The 15,254-nt window shown below is 44.7% G+C and overlaps 1 protein-coding gene and 1 pseudogene across 1 annotated transcript in view; one reads left to right on the forward strand and one right to left on the reverse strand.

Annotated features, from left to right (window-relative positions):
* The window catches only part of LOC142574411 (venom metalloproteinase antarease TserMP_A-like), a 220,333-nt gene that overhangs the window by 193,534 nt on the left and 11,545 nt on the right, over window positions 1-15,254 (reverse strand). The gene's annotated exons all lie outside the window — the stretch shown is intronic.
* Window positions 7,366-8,342, forward strand: LOC142573854 (uncharacterized; annotated as a pseudogene).

The raw sequence follows: 15,254 nt of genomic DNA on the forward strand, positions 1-15,254 counted from the left end.
ATACGCGTCCGGGCGGCAATCAATTTGGTTTTCTTTGCGCTTTTGAGGGGCTGAGAAAGGCCCGCGTGGTGCCGGGTGACGAGCTCGGTGCGTGCTTTGGTTGTACGGTGCGGATGCGGAGGACGCATTCGCAGAACGCAGTCTTGTAAGCAACGAGTTCAGATTCCGCCGGCCGTCGTAATTGGTCCACGCAGACAAACCACTGCAAGCGGTGTTGCGGCACCGGTTCCCGAGTCCCTTGCAGGCTAAAAGCGCCGCCGAAGCTTAGTATTGCCTAGCAATATTGACCATGTGTTATGCGTGGTGGTCGACTCCCCAACGTGTCCAGGCGGCCATCGCTTCGATTTTCTTTTCGTTTTTTGAGTGCTCAGAAAAACCTGCCCGGTGTCGAGTGACGACTCACATTGCGCGCCGTAGTGGCGTGGTACACGTGCGAAGGGCTCATTCGGAGAACGTTGTCATTTAAACATGGAGTTCGGATGCCGCCGACGCTCATAATTTTTCCATGCCGGCAAGCTTTGAGTGGGACATTGGTACGCGGTGTTGTGGCTCCCGAGTCCTTTGCCGTCTAGAGAGACCGCCGATGTTTGAGATGACCTGGTAATAAATTGTGCCCGCCTAGTGCTTTTCGCTAAGACAGTGAAAATAGGAAAGGGGAACGTAGCTGTGGAAAGAAAGAGAACAGTCTCGCATTCCAATGCGCTTACATTTAGATAGACAGATTTATTTCTCTCAATACAAAGTACAGAAATGAGAGCGGACGGAAGGTAAAAAGCTGCCAAATGCAGCTTGAAGACCCACTACGCCCCAGAGAGCAGCAGTCTGGTGAAAAAGAAAGGCAATGCGATAGTTTGCAAAGTACACACAACAGAATTCAAATTAGTGAAAAACATTCCCAATACCCGTGATCTATTGCATAATTGTAAATTAAAGTAATCCATTGCATAAGTGCGATTTTACACAATTACCGCAATTAGACAATTACACAATTTTGCGTCAATTCCCTTTACACAACTCTTAAGCCAAAGTAGAGAAAAATGCAGATAAATAGAATTCATTCAAGTCCCTTACAATGCATTGTCAAACAGTTAGAGAGCTATTCGGTGGAAGGCTCAAAACATTTATCAATTCCATGAAAGTTTGTGTACAGAACACTATCTAATAGTAAAACGATTATCGTGGAGAACATTCAGGTACTTCGGCAGATTGTGCAATAAAGATTGTCTGCAGTATATGGTGCGACTTAACGTATAGAGACCCTGATATAGAGCGACGTACATCATATGCAGGTTCATGATGTACTGGCTGAAACATTGTTAACATAACGCTAATGTTGGTTGCTACAGCAGTTTTGTAAATGCAAAGAAGTTTGAACACATACAAGGTACTTATTCTTAAAATATTGAACTGCCTGAAACGTTGTCTGGTATGAGCATTTCCTAGTACATTAGCTATCAGTCTTATCGCACGCTTTTGGGCAATAAGAAGGGGTTCTTTATTGTGTTTTGTCGTCGTACCCTAAACTGTTTGACAATAAGTAACCACTGGCGCTATATATGTTCACCTATGTTTACATAACACGCCCTTTAACCTGTTCATTTTAGCATGGATATTTACGATTTGTAGGTCCCAATTCAGCATCTCGGGGAATACAAGGCCAAGAGATTTTATACTGGGCACAATATCAATCTTGTCACACCGAATACTAGTTCGATATCACCACTTGCTATATTTTTGTCCTGTAAATCACAGCCTTTGTTTTATTCGTAATAACTTTGAGGCAATTTTTATCACGCCTGCAGTAACGCAAATATTCTAAATATTGGTTGCCACTGAGGGATAACTCAGCTAGCGTGTTTCCTGTGGCGAGCATTGTAATGTCATGAGTGTAAGCTACGAGATGAGCAGCAAAGGGGGTATGAAAAATGTCATTTATATACAGTAAAAACAATAAAGGCCTCCAAAATGCTTCCCTGAGGTACACCAGACAAGATTAGTTTAACATCTGACGAGGTTTCATTTAAGCACACCATTTGCTGACGGTACTTTAGGTAAGACTGTATGAAAGCAAGAGTGATGCCCCTAATGCCATAGTGATTGTGTTTATGAAATAATAGAAACTGCTCAATTAGATCAGTTACATTGGATAAGTCTATTTAAATCCCGAGAACAAAAAGCTTTTCTTCAAAAGCGTCAATTATATTTTTTTTCTGTAGTCAATGCCATCTCAGTGGACCTCTGATTTCTAAATCCCAACTGGTAGTCAGAAAGAACAGAATGCTTACTTAGAAAGTTAGGCAACCTGCAATGAACAATTTTTTCTAATGCTTTATACAGTACTGGAAGAACCCATATTCATCTGTAATTGGAAAAGTCAGAAACAGAACCACTTCTATGTATTGCAACAACCTTTCCAATTTGAATTTGTTTTGGGAAGACGGCAGTACTTAAACAAAAGTTACAAATATATACTAGTGTCGGGGCTAATAAGTCTATTCCAAATTTAAACGGTTGGATTTGAAAACCATCTTTACCCTTAGATTTACTCGACCGGAGGTTTGAGAACACTAATATCATATCGGATTCAGAAGTTGAAAACTTAAATAAGGTTCCGTGAACGTCTCGGGCACTGTTTCTCGAAACGGGGTCGGAAAGATTGCTAAAGTATTCCGATTTCGCCCTCTTCAGTTCTAGCTTTAACTGTTTACGGTCTAATTTTGCAGGGTCTCGATATTTAATAAACTGCGTAAATAACTTCTCTTGTGATTTAATTTTACGAATTAGTTTTGCCGTTATCCATGGTTTCCTATTTTTGCATTTTGTTGGTTGCCTCAGAGGAAAAGAAGTGTCGTAAATAGCTTTCAGTTTGGATAGAAGAGAATATTAAGCTGTGTCAAGGTCATTTATTGATAAGACGTATTCCCATTCAGTGGCGAAATCGCGTTCCGAAAGTTGCTGAAAGTGTGTGGATAGATTCGACGATACATGAAATCATGTGGCCTGCGAGCGCTATCTGGTCTAGCGTTGTTAACGAAAGCGAAGGTTGGGAGGTGATCATTGACGTCACAGGTGACGGTCCCTGCATCTATGTTAGACTTATCTGCATTTGTGATGATAACGTCGATATGCGCTGCCATTGAGCACGTTATGCGCATCGGGGCTTCGATAACGTTGCAAAAACCATGGGCATCAATTCAGGCCACAAGTTCCTTTTCTGGCTTTGATACACATTTCGTATCTACATTCACATCGCCCGACAAGTAAGGGAATCTTCCATTAGAAGACGCGTAATTGAAAAGAGCTTCTAGTGTTTCAAAAAAAAGTGTCTAGTCTTGCATTAGGGGGACGATACACCACACTAAAAATGCTACTATGGCTTTCTACAGTCAATAGTTTAAGATCTTCCTTTGCCAACGTAAATTGCTCGCTTTGTTCATCAGTTATTGCATTATGAATACGCATCGACACGCCCCCACCTTTGTGACCGGATCTGTTAAGGAGAAAGTGCTTATAACCATCTAGAGCAATATATTCATATTCGTCATTATCCCACGTTTCATTGAACATTATCACATTCAACATTATTCGAGACATCTGTTATCTGTGCGATCTGTTTCTTGAACTGACGTTTAGAAAAATAATAAAACGCACCAACGGGATGTCTGCGTTGTTTCTGTTTTAATTCGCACTGATGCAAGAGCGAAGTACTTCCGTTTCGTCTTCTTGTTCCCACGGTCGTGCGGTCACGTGCGCAGGTACCGAAACTATGCCATTTTCTACCGTGTCCCAGCGCGTGATCACGGTCTGCGATCTGCTTGTTCTGCCTCAGTATTCGTGTAGCACATAATTATATAATTATACCGCTAGTCATGTTTCTTGTGCACAGCGCACAAAATCGCGCGCTGCGCGTACGAGACAACAGCTCGCGCGCGGTGTCGTCTGTGAAGATGCGTAGAGCAGGAAAGAAAAAAGCGAGGAGAAAAAAATGAAGGCGGGGCCTGTGACGTATGCGTCACGCGGTCCTCGAGGTCTGGTATGGGAGAGCGCAGGGAAGGAATTTGGCTTGCGAAGGCTAGACTGGGTGAGTGGAGAGAGTGTCTTGCTCGGCAGTGGAGCCCGCCTGCTGAAATCATGGGTTCGCGGCACTGAAATATTTCTATCTCAGCTATTAATGAGCCGATTTCAAAAATTTTTACGGCAGAACGCTGCCTAGAGGACACGTAACAACTTCCAGCGTATAACCAAAATTTGCTATGGGGCCTGGTGTGGGGCTCTTTAAAGGAGCAACCCAGAGAATCGAAAAGTAAATGTAGATCTTGAAACTTAATGTTAATTGAGCGGCAATTAAGATGAAAAATTCCTAGTGTATTTCCATTTGCAGACATCTTGAGAACGGAAGGAGCTAAAAGTTAGTGAGAACTCATCAGAACGACTCATCGTGGAAGAGCAAGCCCATCTCTTTGGGTTGTGGCCTGCCAAACGTTCCCACTCATTGACAAATGCATCTGTGGGACGGGGCAATGGCCCTAGCGCACTTTTTCTATGCCTGTTCAAACTGTACTAATCCAGATGATACTCTGCCCCTCAGTCTGGGTGGAATTTAGGATTGCTTATAGATCAGTAAGGTTCCATGCAATGTACGTTAAAGGGGGTCTGTACTCAAATTTTTGATCGATCAATGAGGCAACGAACAAGAGTCTGGGCTCTAACAGTCACTGAGGCACAGAAAGAGAGAGATACTGCGGTTTCTGTTGTTCAAGCTGCAATTCATTTGCATTAGCTGTAATGTATTTACATGTCAATGTTAAGCTATAAGCATTTGTTATCAAACATCTACATCGCTTCCTGTCTGCGTTTGAGCATCGCTGCCGATCGTCACATGAGAGACTTCACGTTCCAAATAAGAACGGAAAAGCAGGAAGAAGAACCGACAACGAGGCATTACTTCCTCCATTTATTTTGTGCAAATGGAAAACAAACAAAGTTTCATTTTATGTAATTTGGTATTAGCAGGCGGACGGCTTTCAAGGCAGAATTTTCATGTCGCGAAAGGCGACTTCGAACATTCAGACGGAACCTATCTCAGGATGAATGCCGTCTTTATTGCAGTTAGCATTCAACATTTATTACGGAAATGTCAACAAGTAGAAAAATACGCTCTCGGGACTGAAAATGTTGTTCAAATGCCACAACAAAACATTTTATAGGACGCACACATCCGTATCAAAGTATGAACAACGCAAAAGTGCTTAACAAGCATTTGAAAAGAGCTCAAAAAAGCGCCCGAAAACCAGAAATTTATAAAAACAAATAAATATTCCCAGACACCACTAGAGCACGAGCGCAGTACAGTGCATTTCAGCACTTTCCAGCTATGTTTATTCAGTAAACGCAAACAGTTCTCCCGGAACAGACTATAAGACTAAGGTGATTTGACATAATTGTTTATTTATTTCAATGTTCATTGACGAAATATTGACGTGTCTGACTACTATGGTTATTGAGAATTTTTGGGGGAAGAGACCGATGCAGACGTGAAGGCGTAGTTAACCGAACACAACAGGTTGGAGACAAGCACTTAAACATCACTTCCGGTGCTAATTGAATAGAATAAGCACGCAATGTTATAACTACCGAGGTCATCGAGCTTAAGTGCATTTTTAAGAGGAGGTTATATGTGCTATATTGGGGTAAAACTTCTTTGTATAATTTCTAGGGCTATTTTCTGAAAAATAAAGTATATTGGTGACAAGTTAGTTTTGTATCTATTCCCTGTGCAGCGATACAGTGAATAATGTGAGTCGGAATGAAGCTGTTGTAAAGGCTAAGAAGACTATCGCTTTCAAAGCAGTACACAAACCCTGCCAATATTTGTCAGTCATAAGAGGCTTTTTTTGCTATTAAACGTGCATGCTGAACCAACTTTCGGTTACTGAGTCTCTGTTCAGGATGACGCCTAAAAACTTTGTGTGTTCTACTTGGTTATTTGTGTGATACACGCATTTGATAACAATGTTTTGCGTAACTTTTCTTTCCGACCAATAAAACATATAAAGCCGTTTTATTTTAGTTGAAGATTGTACCAATTGCTGTGAACCACCTGTGTATGGGATCTACTTTTTTATTAGGTTTATTGTGTATTTTTGCCTTTATCTACAATGAATATATTTCTGTTATCAGCATACAATACCGGTTCAGACTGAGATAACTGTAATTATTATTATAGTAATTAGATAACTGATTATTATTGAGATAGGAACAATAATGAGATGTCAATAATGCCGTCGGAGTCGCGGTTGCCGTGACGTTCCATATAAAGTCCAAGGGTGATAACACCGCCGCCGCACGTTGTAAGCTATATGTGCGAGTGAAAGCACGCCAGGGAAACCGACAATCGCGGCTCAATGTGGCGCGCGCGAAGGAAGAAAGCAGAGGGAAAACGCGCCGTCTTCCATCGTGCGAGAGGCCATGGCGGACAAGACAGGAGGGAGGGCGGACGGCGTAGCGCCCCGGCAGCAAATGCGCATTTCTCGACCGGACGCAAGGGGAACGGACGATGCCGGCTTGATCTCGCCCGCCGTGCATGGAGGAAAGCGGCAAGACAGCGCGAGATGGAGGCGGGCGGCTTCGCTTTCGCCAACAAATGCGTACTTTGCACGGCCGCGAGTGGTCCTGGCACCGTGTCTTGAAAAGGATCTAAGGAAAAAAAATGGAGGAGGCTTAAGTTTCGCCTTCAAGAGTGGAACGCACCCCGTTCTCGCCGCCCACTCATTAGCTCGGCTTGCTCTTGACGAGACGAAGGAGAAAAGCGGGCGAGTGGTGCGCCACCTGTCGGGGCAGCTGCGTACATTGCGAGGAGGGGGTCTTCTGTGTTTGCCGCAAGATGGCTCTGCGTGTGCGCCAAGCGCAGAAGAAATGTAGCGGAAACGTACTTCGCAACTCGTTTAACTGCGACTTCTGTAATTTACGTGGTCATAACTACCGATATACACTGCAGTATAACTTGCTATGGCACGTTTCTAAGGCAACACCGCGTCACTAGAGGCGCTTTTGACCCGTTTTGAACCATCGAACTCATGGCTCAGGGGTGGAAGAAGAAGAGGCTTGTTCGAACGGCCACGTTTGCGATGAGCTCCGCTGGAAACGACGCATCGGCCCTTGGCCGAGGATCACACCAACCGTCATCTACCGATTCCGGTAATTATAAACTCGTTCTTCCTCGGCTACCGACTGGCAACACCGTCCTCAATTCAGTTTTCCTGCATGCTGACCTGGCAGGGCGGCCGTATCGAGCCCCGGACTTTCGCGATGCTCTCCTTTTCAGTGCTAAATGCAACTAACATACTCGGCGCTGGACAATACCAGATGAGCCATTTGTGGTTGGTGACATGTGTTAATAGCATTGCGAAACAGAAACTTGTCGACAAAGACGAGTTGTTGGTGAAGGGCCTCAAATGCCTTGTCATTGACCCGGAATGCAAGAATATCAAGATGAAGCTTCTTTGGCTTCCCCCCCACACCTCGAACAGAGACGGATTGTTGAAGCGCTAGAGCCATAGGGCACAGTGCAGTACATCACGAGAGAAATGTGGCGGTGTGACGGCATGGAGGGCTGGCAAATGACTAACCGAGACGTAGCATTCACATTGAAAGATGGCGTTTCTGCCACTAATCTGCCACATCTGTTGAGCATATACGGCCACCAGTGCCTTATCTTGGTACCTGGCCGACCACCATTTTGCCTCCGGTGCAACAGAGTTGGGCATATCCGGCGACAATGTCGAACACCACGCTGCAGTAACTGTCACCGCTACGGTCACCCTGCAGATGCATGCGTCGGAACCTACGCTGACAAGCTTCGTGGAAATAGACCAGCTGAGGATGATACCATCACCGATCATCTCATAGACGTGAGCGAAGTTGTAGATGCAAATGGAGAAACACTCCCTGAGACTCATCGACAAGAACAGATTAAGCCGTCATCGGCTGACATTAGCCTCAGCCAGAAGCCTGCCAGCGAGGATGAGACTAAGGCGCCTGACGATGAACCATCTGTGTCATGGGCAGAATCGCCACCAGTTCAAGACCGCCCACCGTCCGTGGAATCTGGATCGATGTGCGAGGCCGCTAAGAAGCGTCCAGCGCCATCTGACAATTCATCGCCCTCGGGAAAAGAGGCTCGCGTTCCGAAGGTGTCAAAGTTGACAAAACCGCTCCGGGGAACGCCTACTCCTGCAGATGTCCCTTGTGTTAACGTGCACCTGAAGGTCCACAGTGCATCACCTCATCAAGACGGGAGTGGTGCACCTCTGGAGCAGTGTTTAGACGCTCCACCTACATAGGTAATCATGGCGGGCGCTCCTCCCTTCCATTTTGGTACTTTAAATGTCCTTGGCTTACGAAGTAAGCGACGGCAAGTACAGCTTCTTCATTCTTCTGTTATCCAAGAAACAAACACGGAAGTAGCTCTATCTCCATTCCTATCTGACTATAATGTTTGTGTCAGCCATGCAGTCGGCGTTTCTGCAGGCTGTATGTTATTTGTTAGAAAACATTTACCATGTGATTTGCTACATTTGTTTACAGATAGGGAAGGGCGCCTAATCTGTTGCGATATGGATGTCAGTGGTATGAGCTTTAGATTTGTATGTGTTTATGCTCCGAACAAGTTACGTGAACGCGAGTGCTTCTTCTTATCTCTAGAACATCATTTTTGTACTGATCGTGCATTGGTCCTCTTTGGAGACTTTAATTGTGTATGTAACGCGCAAGATCGTATGTCACTGAAGCTGAGACATAATCCAAGTAGTGATGCATTGCAACGTCTGATATGTGATTATCAGCTTGTGGACATTGGGGAAAATGAAGAGGCAGGATGTCGATATACGCACTTCCAGGGCACCTCGCATGCAAGGCTTGATCGAATTTACGTTTCACTTAGCGCACTACCTCTTATTTATGGTTACACTGTGCACCCTATATTCTTTAGTGACCATTGCCTAGTCTCAGCATCGTTTGGCAGCCAGCGCTATCAAAGTCGGCGTATGTGCGGGGTGCTGTGGAAATTTAATAACCAATTACTTTCGCGTGAGTGTTTCTTAAATCGTGTTACTGAGCCTATAGCTCATGCGTCATTACGCAAGGACTTGCCACTCTTTGCTGTCTGGGAATTATTCAAACAGGAAGTTAAAATGATAGCTATCGAGGAATCATCAATATTGGCCTTTGAAAAAAAGAATAATTACAAAGCATTGTATAAACTTCTGGGTGAATTGCATGAGCTTAAATGCCTACATCCGGGTCAATATATTGATGATATTTATAAGGTCAAGGCACAGTTACAAACTTTGAACGCAGAAAAATACAGAGGTGCACTAGTGCGTGCGCGAGAGCAGCGTTTCATGGAAGAACAGACTTGCAGTAGGGCCCTTGGTGATGAACGCCGACACGCGCTGTCGAAACAAATATTAGATATAGAGTATGGTAGAATCACTGTTAATGAGCCTACTCTAATAACTAAAGCGTTTTTCGAGCATTATCAAAAACTATTTCGAGACCATAAGCCCATTGTATACAGATGCTGCCAAAAAATTGTATCGCTGCTGCCCCAGTTAAACCAGAATGATTACAATTATACAAATGAAAACATTGATGTTAATGAGGTAACTACGTGCATCGATTTGTTAGCGAAGGGCGAGACGCCCGGCCCCGATGGCCTTACTGCCGAATTTTATCAGTGTTTTCGTTTCCTCTTATCAGCATTATTACTTCAGGTGTACCGTGAGGCCTTGGAAGTAGGGTACTTAACCGCCACAATGTACGAAGGACACACCGTCCTTATAGCCAAAAGCGATGATGAGACTAAATTGCAAAAGGTTGACGGATATTGGCCTATCTCCTTATGCAGTGTTCATTATAAAATTTTTGCTAAGGTATTAGCTAGCCGTTTGAAAGTTGTAATAAGATATGTGGTCGGTGATCATCAAACATGTGGCATCAGGGGCCGGTCCATTCAGACGAACATTCACGTTGCGAGATCGGTGCTAGAGTGTGTAGCTGAGGGGTTTGGACAGGTGGCAATGGTACAGCTAGATCTGGCTAAGGCGTTCGACAGGGTAAATCACTCATTCCTGTTTACTGTACTAGAGCATATAAATATCGGGTCCCTGCTCCTTAGAGGTGTCAGGATATGTTATGCTAATGGTTCAACGAGGCTGATAGTGAATGGCTCTCTCTCCGATTCGATTAGGCTTGCATCATCAGTACGACAAGGATGCCCTTTGTCACCGCTCTTGTTCTGCTTGTATTTAGAACCACTTTGTATGAGCATTGTTAACGAACAAAACTTCCAAGGGTTTAAATTACTGACTAGTGAGGTTCGGGTTCTTGCGTATGCAGACAACGTGGCCTTTTTTCGTACAGATAAAGAGAGTGTGAAGATTGCTCTTGCAATTACAGAAGAATATTGTGCGGCTTCTGGTGCAAGCGTTAACTTTGAAAAAAGTTCAGGTTTTTGGTTTGGATTATGGGCCACAATGCCATCATATTACGCAGGCATTCAATGGAAAGAAGATCTGCGTTATTTAGGTGTGCCTCTCTCACAGTATAGAAATAGCAACGCTCATTGGTCGGGAGAAGTTGGCAAAATTCAACGTAAAGTGAATTCATGGCGAGGGCGGAATTTGTCAATGTTCTTTCGTGCTGAAGTGTGTAACGTTTTCTTAGCTTCCCGTCTTATGTATGTGCTGCAAGTACTGCACTGCTCACGACTTCGCCTTCAGGCACTGCATCGCGTATTTGCAACATTTATTTGGAGTTCCAGTTATGAATCGATGCGGTGCGACAATCTGTTCCTCCCTCTTGAACGTGGTGGTCTAGGATTAGTCCACTTCTTCATCAGGCAAATTGTTTCACGCCTGTTTTTCTTTCGAGACAATGACCATCCATTTCTGCATGAAATGTTGCAACTCCGTTTAGTTCATTATATTCCTAATATAGTAGTGTCATCAAATGCCAAAGATGTCCCACAGGCTCCTTGGGGCTTTTTTAAGGAGGTTGTTGACACATTTCTTTTCTTGAAAGTTAGATTCAGCCTGGAGTACGTGTTCACTGCGAGTCGAAAAGCAATTCCTGCGGCACTGGTGGACTCTATTTTCCCAGATCCTTTGTATCGTGCACCTTATTTAAGCCGACCTTATCAGGATGTACTTAAGCGCGTCCGAAAAATGTGTGTACCTCCTGGAGTAAAAACATTTTTCTTTAAATTGCATTCGGTAACACTCCCTGTTAAAACTTGGTTGAATTCGAGGGGTTGCTTTGTGCTGGGGTCAACAAACTGTCGGCTCTGTCCACGTGCCGAAACAATAGATCACTGCTTCATAGACTGTAGGGACGCTGTATTATTTTGGGACATTCTCCAATGGACGCTTAAAAAGTACATTGACATGACTCCATAGACAATTAGGTTTCTACCGTTTAAGGTTACGGGCGGTCCTCCCTATGACATGTTCATAGTACTTGGTTTACATAGCCTATGGAGAAGTAGACTGTGTGACCGCCATGCCGAAAGCCCGCGATCTACAAAGTCCTTCTTTCGCGAAAGTGCTGCTTATGTAAGAAGTGTCTACGCTGCGCAGGAACCTCCGCCAGACTGGATGCACTTGTCGGATGCATGTGTGTGTTTGCCTGAGTTTTAAGTGGGTAGTTGTGGCCACTTTGTAATACACCTTCAGTTTTCTTTTCCATGTAATAAAGAAAAAAAGAACTCATGGCTGAGTGGTAGTGTCTCCGTCTCACACTCCGCAGACCCTGGTTCGATTCCCACCCAGCCCATCTTGCAAATTCTTTATATTTTATTAATTACCTTCCAGGATTTTTTCGCTCGCCGCCAACGCTACCGACGCCACCGGCTTTTCTGCGATACCAGCTCCTTAACGCTGTCGCATTAAAATCTAGGAGGGGGCGCAACGCGATTCTGCTAGCCTCGGCAAGCCAACCTCCTCTGAAGCTACCCCTGCCGCTCGCCGGGGTTTTGTGCATGGTGCCTTTTGGGTAGGAATCGGCACACATCGTTGACTGGCCATTCGTGTTTGTTTGGTTCGTGGTAACGATTAGTGGCTTAAGTGAAGCCTGCCGTCAAGGGTGCGGAGGCACGTGGGTTTCTGCTAGCGTGGGCATCGTTCTTCATTTAAAATGCGTTGCCTTTCAACGTGGAGAAAGACTGAGGAGCCACACCCGTGGTGACATAGAGAGAGAGATAGAAGGAAAAGGCAAAGGAAAGACAGGGAGGTTAACCAGAGATTATCTCTGGTTGGCTACCCTGTACTGGGGGAGGGGCAAGGGGATGCGATAGGTGAGAGAGTGAAGGATAACAAATTACAAAAAACCCTCGCACACGCACGTACACACGAACTGTTCCTGTGGGCACTGTCACGCAGCCCGCAAAGGCGTTCGTAGTGTTACGCAGTGTCACCGTACAATCCTACGGCACACAGTGTAGTCACAATTTGTCAGAAAGTCCAGTGCCTTTTAAGTACCGCAGCAGCGCCTTCATCTTTTCAAAGCATCACTTGCTCTTACCACCGCAGAGATTATCGTGCACTATTTTATAAGATTGTGTCTTGCGATCTCGTTACGCTGTTGATAAGCGCATATTGAGTTCTCGCTGGTCTGTTTAGAGTACAGTGTACTAGAATATTGGGTAGTATGCTCTCTTCCCTAAGCGGCGCACGCTTCCGGCTGAAGCCGCGCATGTCGCCGGAGCCGGAGTCCGCTAGGGGCGTGGGAGCTAGTTCCACCTGAAGACCCGTGCCAACGCGTGCGCTCCCGTCACTGCCATTCGCTTGCTGCAGCCTGCACACGAGCATACGAATCGACTTGATTTTGATTGTTTTTGTGAAGTGCAACGTTCGTAGACTTGTCTCTGCAATATCCTCGGACATCCTTTGTGCTCGGTATGCGGTGCGCTAAGCAACTATGCCTAGTCGCCGGCGCAATTACCGTTTTGCACTAGGGTGCCGGACATGCTATAGTCCAGTGAAAGACTCGCCGAAGGCGTCTTTTTTTAGCATCCCACAAGACGAAGAAAGGAGGCATCAGTGGGAAAGAAACTTACACCGTGAAGACAAGAAGCTTGACCAAACATGTGCAGTGTGCGAATTGCGAAATGCTTAAAAGCCTGTTTACAGAATGTTTTAGTAAGCAAGAACTACATGCCTACAGTATTATGGATAGACACACCCTCGTGAGGGCAAGGTGCATGAGCAACATTGGTTGCAATGAGCACGCAGCTGAAGTTAAAAAAAAAGTTATCTGCTTCTATTTACCTACACGGCTCCATTTTTTCGGGAAAGGCATCAACTCAGAGCAACGAATCAGAAGGGAAGAAGCTAAGCATCGGAGAATAAGTAAAACTGTATGAGAAAGCTGTGCAGTACATGTTTAAAACATTTGCTCCATTAAAAAAAATCAACTAATGTTAGGTTAGTATTGGATGAAGAGGGGGCAGGCAGATCTAAAAACAGAAAAATAAATTAGATGTCAACGTGAATGAAGCCCATATGTCGCGGTGGTGCACCATATGAAGAAGGGCATGAAAGAACCAACAGCGTACTTGAACTTTTGAGGAGTCTGGTTCACTATGACCTTAATTGGAATGTTGTATATATATATATATATATATATATATATATATATATATATATATATATATATATATATATATATATATATATATATATATATATATATATATATTTTCATTTCGCCTTATTCCATATTCTTAGGCCTGCTCTTTGAAAAAAAAATGGTTTGTTTTATTTTGCAAACATTGTTATTGTTGTGAAAAGAAATATTTCCTGCATGCACTAACAGTGAGATTTGTAATATTTTTTGATATCTGTGCCGTTCTTGCAGTATTCTTCGGTGGGGCTGATTTTGCTTATTTTTCACTCCTGCAACAATATTGTACACCGTTTTCGTTTCACTGCTGTTCCTAATAAAATGTATGAAATTGAAAGTGCATTCGAAAATAAACGCAATTTTACGCGCTCAGAGAACAATTAATGTCGCCTGGTCGTTGAAATCATGCTGGAATTATTGTGTACAATTAGAAATAAGCTTCTTTGATATTTTACAAAAAATAATTTTTCATAAATATATGCGCCGTATATTTCTTGCCGGCGATGTGCACCCACACGTCGCATTTATGGCGCAAGAAAACTGTCCGCAACTTGACCAAGTGCGGTCAGCTTGGGCAACGGTCCACTGCTAAAGAGAGCGGTGCACGCTCGACGCTGGCCTTAGCGGACCGCAGTGGACGATTATACGGTGATTACTGGTACTAGATGTAGATAAAACGAATCATCGCGCTAACATTATCGTCACAGTGACTGCTACAAACTACCGCAAGCTGCCCACTTTGGTGGCGAACCAGCACCCAAATTTATGTACTCGCGAGGTCATCGATAACACCTCCCGAGCCGTCGCAGTCACAATGGTAAAGTTTTTTTTTAAATATATAGCACAAAATGCGAATTGACGCCTTTCCGGTAATACAGATAGCAACAACTTACGCTATGCGGTGAAATAACCCGCAGAACCCGCATAGCGTAGGCGCAGGACTGCAAAACGTTTAAGGTGAAAACGTTTGTAGCGCCATCTCTTAAAGGCGACATCAAGGGCCTCAAGCGGAGCCGTCATCTGAGCCCACTACCCCTATCCTAGCACACTGTAGTTTAGAGGCAGATGGCATTGAGCACAACGACGCGTCGACTGGGACCGTCTGCCATAACACCAGGCCAGCACGGCCTCAAATATGGTCGGGGTACCCGGCTCGTCAGTCCATTGTTGGGCAGAAGATGGGCCGGATTTTTTTAAAGCGAAGCTTCCTTTGCCTTCTTCTCCGACCTTCCCACTGCTGCTGCTGTTGCTGTGGGCTGCTGTCACGCACACCGCGTCGGGGCGTGGTTCGGAGCGTGTATATAGATGACAGCCGCGAGTAGGAGAGGAGAGGCGATGGGAGGAACTCGTTTTCATCCCACAGCGTCGAACGTACACAATGTCCTCTGGAGCTCCTTGGCCGTCGTCACGTGCGCCGCTTGACAGCTGTAATTATCCGTGACTGCCCTCAGAATCATTGCGAAAACTGGAGCGCTTCCCTTTTTTTATAACATTTATAACATGCGAGGCCAGCAGGGACGCAGATATAACTAGAGAGAGAAGGAAAGGAGAAGAACGGGAAGTAGGAGAAAAGG

The sequence above is a fragment of the Dermacentor variabilis genome, chromosome 3, assembly GCF_050947875.1.
Source record: "Dermacentor variabilis isolate Ectoservices chromosome 3, ASM5094787v1, whole genome shotgun sequence".
Lineage (NCBI taxonomy): Eukaryota > Metazoa > Arthropoda > Arachnida > Ixodida > Ixodidae > Dermacentor > Dermacentor variabilis.